General features: G+C 32.3%; 1 protein-coding gene across 1 annotated transcript in view; it reads right to left on the reverse strand.

The window, feature by feature from the left end:
- LOC111627122 (leukocyte elastase inhibitor-like) overlaps positions 1–4704 on the reverse strand; it is an 18191-nt gene extending 13487 nt beyond the window's left edge. Inside the window, exons 1-2 of the mRNA XM_023370688.1 lie at positions 4312–4704; positions 4068–4166 (exon numbers count right to left, since the gene is read on the reverse strand). The gene's annotated coding sequence lies outside the window, so the exon portion shown is untranslated. The remainder of the gene's footprint in view (positions 1–4067; positions 4167–4311) is intronic.
- Positions 4705–5445: the final 741 nt, after the last annotated feature.

Below are 5445 nucleotides of genomic sequence, written 5' to 3' on the forward strand. Positions count from 1 at the left end.
GATTATGCTTATTGATCTTATCAATGAATGTTGACTGAATTTTCTTTTACTAGTTAGTAAAATAATTTTTATAATGAGTGATCCCATTATAAAAATAATATTTGTGATAAATAAATGTACCTTAATCCTATATATTTTTTTCATTCTATATGAACTGTTCCTATTGGTACTGTGAGGAGTTCAGTGCCCACGAGTACGGCTGTTTTCAATCGACAAATTAGACAGATACAGTACTTAATTAAGATGTCGTCGAGATCTTCCAAGTTACTTGCTGGCATGCATCACTGGTATAAATTAAGCGCAACCAAGGGAGGCGCCATAATAGGATCTCGCTCGATCCTAAAACTTGCCTCGGGCCGGCACTGATTAGATCCATCTATAAAAACAATTGCTGGAAAAATTCCCGCGAAATGCCACGCTCCCGTAGGCTACCACATCGAAGTATGTAAACAATCGCTATAAAATCGCGTGTTTTAATCGTTTTTTTTCACTTCTAATTTGCTAACGATAAGTCGCTTGACAGTATTTAGACGAATGTTTATTCGTCTAAATACTGTCAAGCTACTTATCATGTTTTCAACCCCATTTAGCAATAAATATTCCCAAGAAACTCCACCTTTCAAACTTTCAATGCTAAGTCTATGGGAAACTTTTATGCCGTTTATTGGCTTTGAAAATCTTGTTTTTACGCCTTTTATGCTCTAATTGATCATTTCTATCATGACTGACTCGATATCAACCAATCAGCGTTTTTTTAGAACTGTAACTCAGATCCGCCCACCTTTGTTAGTCACGCTAATAAAACTTACTCCGTTAAGCGCGCGCGGTACATATGTTACTCTTGCATTTCGGTGTGGCTTTGTGTCAAAATTTTTTTTTCGTAGAAATTTAAAATTTTTTTAGTGCGATCTTCAGTACATCGAAGGAAGGTACTGAGGGCATCATTTTTCAACATTAAAAACATTCAAAAAAATACACGCGTTTAAGCATGGCGGGGGAACTATAGTTCCCCGCGCGCCTAACCTCTTCTTCATCTTCTTCTTCTCGCACTCTCGTGACTCGATCTCTCAGTCCACTCCTGAGCTCTGACCGGCGGGAGAAATTTGTTTAATCGATTAGTGTTTCTATTCGATTATGAGGTAATCGATTGCGATTGATTAATTGCCCAGCACTATTACCGACAGTCCTAAATATCGCATGATTACCAAACCTATTACTATGAAGCACGCAACTTTTCTATTCGCACGGTTCGTGTGGAGGATCGGCCCGTGCGGCTTTATTTCTCCGATAAAGCAGAGATGTTGGTATCTCATGAGCCCACCGAAAGCTTTATTGCTTGGCCGTACGCGGGAAACAGGGAAAATGCCTCCCAGAAAGTCTTTTAATTAAGGCAACTGGCACTATTCGGGCGTTACGGAAGTGGAGAAAAGTCGGAAAACTCCCCGAGGCCAGCCCGCAAGCACGCAACTTATCCTTTACTTTCATTTTTTTAATGCCTAGTCCAGTAGCGTGCCGTCATTGGATTTTCTAAAAAATAAATATATATTGCGCGATTATTTTCATGTAATTAAAATTAATATTTTATTATAACCGCATTATGTATCTTTATTATAAATTTCTATACTACATGTAAAAAAAAAAAAACCGTAAGATCGNAGCAAGATCATAAGTGTCAAAGAAAACAAATATTTAAAAATTATAAAATGTATATAGTACATTCTTATTAAACTGTGTTCTTGGAAACTGAGACTAACTGAAACATGTAACAAAACCAATTGTATTATAGACTAAATGACAAACAGTTAAACTCCTACAGCATATTTCCAGTCATACAAAATCACTAAACTTCTAAAGAAAGACTAAAAACACTTTTAAGTATTATGCATTGAAATAAAATTTATTTACAATATAAACTGGATTGCTGTATATTAGATAACTATGTAAAATGTCTCTGTAATCCAAAATTATCATTTCAGAAAAAATAGAAATGGATATAAGGTTAGCTGAACTTACAAAAAAGGCTGAAATGTTAGAACATGACATGAACTACCTCAGATGTTTTATAAGAGAAGAACATATGCCAAACACTATGAAGTTAAGAAGATCTATAAGAAATGTTATACCTAGACATGTAGTATGGAAAACAGAACCTACTTCAATAGCTCTTCAAGCATGTATAATACTGTATACCTACTGAGTGTTTTAGAAGCTGATAACGTGTTAGTGTTACGGATGTGTTGTTCTCTCTTGTACAATTTTTATATACTTAAGACACTGAGGAGGGGTTGGGATATATTGTACCAACCTGAAATGCATATGTAATTTAATTTGAGAATAAAATCATAGTTCCTAACTGAAAATTTCCTGTGAGACCATCTACCATAATTTTGGATTATAGAGACATTTTACATAGTTATAAAATTTATTTAATTTAATGTGAGTTATACATACATTTAAGGAAGATTATTATTTACCCATCTTTTGATAAATCAGTGACTGATGCAGTTATAGCAATGGTGAGTGGTATTAGGAGGAAGGTTTAAGCTTCACTACTGAAAATGAGTAAAGTAAATGAAGAATAAATGTTAGCAAAGAGAAAATTGTAAGGAGCGTCTCCTACCACCACACAGTCAAAAACAAACAATTGGCAATTTCCAAAGAACTAAAGAGGGCACTATAAAAATTATAAATGGCAAATGCAAACAGGGCACGTTTGTTAAAATTTACAATTGACATCAAAATATTCAAAATTGTAGAAATATTAAATTTGATGCATAAAAGATAAAACAAAAGATCTGAAATGCAAATTAAATTAATCTGATTTTTAATAATTCAGTTAATAATTTTAATGGATCATGTTTACAACCTCCAACATTTAATTTCCCCTTTATAGTCTCAATTTTTTTTGTTTGTTAATTAAGAAAATTCAACAACAGCAATTGTAAATGATTATAATGAAAGAAAAACTCTGACTTTTGATATTAAATAGACATATATTGAAACAATTTACAAAACTATGCAATAACTTTTGACAACTGTTGTATCTATCATTATTAAACAAAAATGTTCAAGAAAAGAAAAATAACAACAACATAATAATAAAGGTAGTATAGCAATATATTTTTACATCTTTAAAGATAGAATGGCAGTATGTGAGAGAAGTTTTTTTTGTTATTAGAATCTAAAAATTCTATTTGTATTTGATTTCAATTATTTTAGATCAGTAAAGAGTTATTTGATTTTCAAATGTTATCACTTAAAGATGATAGATACGAAAGCTGCTAAAAGTTCTTAGATAGTTTTATAAATTGTTTCACTATAAGTTTACTTAGCATTGAAAGTTTTTCTTTTAGTTGTACGTTTTTTGATATGAAGTGCTAATAGTGTCTACCGTAAATTATTACAAATGAACTTGTATTTTTTCTCATCATTATTGTAAGAAAAATGAGAGACTCCTAGAGTTTAGCCATACATTATATATACATATACATTTTCCTCAAAAGCATCTCCATCTAACAAAACTTGCCTCCGAAGTTGCCACCATCGTTGAAAGGATCTTTCCTTCCACTCTCTCTCAAATGACCGTCAAAATAACGTCTTCCAAAGAATCTCTCGAGGATCATCAAGCAAAACTTGTCTTTCTTCTCATTAACCATAATAAAGAGCTTTCTTTTTTCCACCATTCCGCCCGACACATCACTTGTTATTTTGTTTATATACCCATCTCTTTAAATTATTACATTTCAAATGCTTCAAACATTTTCGTTCTTCTCTCATTCCTGTTACGGTAAGATCTGGTAAGATCTGGCAACATCAGAGAGAGAGGGATGTGCAAGACAGGCGGCCCTGACTAATGTATAAGAGTGGAGATAGCCCGGTCCAAGTAGGACCCCGAATAAAGCATTCAGAGTAAAGTGTCTGTATTCCTATCTCGCGGGGGTCTTAAGTGCATCACGAAGGGCGTATAAACACTAAGTAAACCACAAAACAATTCCACATCAACAATAATTCACTTTCCAAATCAAATTTCTAGTAATTTTAATTTTCAACTTTCTGGAGATACATACCAGTTTGCTATTTATCAGTTAACTTGCAGACAGAAAGAATAAATATCTTCCATTCCCATAACAATGCTCTTCACAGAATAGAAAATATTCTTTTTATTTCTGTATAAATCGATAAATAATTAGAATATTTTGATAAGATACGGTAAAATTTCATTCGTCATACGTAAAGATAAGAAACATTAAGTGGTTGGAAGTCGTTTATTTTAAAAAAAGAATACTTATAACATGGCGATGCAATACTTACAATTTATACCGGCGACCACACCCTACGCACAATTCGAACCAAACACAGATGACTCTGATGCTGGATGAGTTTAATCACGTGAACAAAATCATTTTGTTTTGCCTTTATGACGTCAAACAATATACTAATAACGCGATTTGTCTGGTTACAATTATCTTGTTCCTCTGCCAATTATCACATACTTCGTGATTTATAAAATAAACGTATAGTATATTATTGTGACACGTAAGAATATTGCGTTACTGGAAATCTTGAAATTAATATTGTGTAATATTTAATAGTATTTACGAAAGAGCGTGATACTTCGTTTACCGAAACTGTTAATAACGAGAAAACTAACAATAGATCACTTTTCATCTGTTAATTTTTCATATTTTACTGAAAAATAGCGATTACATTTTTACGGATTAGTGCTAGGCTATGAATGAAAAAATGAAAATCGATTACAGAAATCGATTAGGATATGATAATCGATTACCACGCCTTTAATAACAACAGTGTTTATTAAGTTAGTAAAACACTATTATTTCTAATAATACTTGTTAAGAAAAGACCACTCACAGTTTTCACATTTTTATAGAATATTTATTAATTTGTAATTGCAAATCTACACAATATTATAAAACAAACTATAATGAAAAACAGAGTATATCGGTTAAGCGCGCGGCCTTACACTCGCACAGTTGGGCGCGGGGAACTTTGGTTCCCCTGTTTTCAAAAATCAATTTTTCAAAAGTCAGTTTTTTTCGCGATTTTTTTATATCAGATGTTTGTGGGCATGTGTTTTTGATTTATTAATCAATAAAACTACTTTAAATATATCGTTTTTATTTATTACTAACGAAAAACAGTCTTCCATTTTTAGGAATTTTTCAAAAAAAATTGTCAACTTTAGAAGTGTATTTTACAAACTGTAAACAAGTCTGATGCTATCTAAGCTCTCAATCGCTTTCCTGTATGTGTTTTTTAACTGCCACAACAATTAAATTCTTTATACGAAACCCCGGGCCAAAAATATTTCAGTACAGTAGAGCATCGATTATCCGACTCAATTGGGGACTCGAGTTGGTCGGATAACTGAAAAAATCGGATAACCAAAAAGAATGAAAAAAAATACATGTAATTAGTATATTA

The sequence above is a fragment of the Centruroides sculpturatus genome, unplaced genomic scaffold, assembly GCF_000671375.1.
Source record: "Centruroides sculpturatus isolate CEXI.00-Female unplaced genomic scaffold, Cexi_2.0 scaffold33, whole genome shotgun sequence".
Lineage (NCBI taxonomy): Eukaryota > Metazoa > Arthropoda > Arachnida > Scorpiones > Buthidae > Centruroides > Centruroides sculpturatus.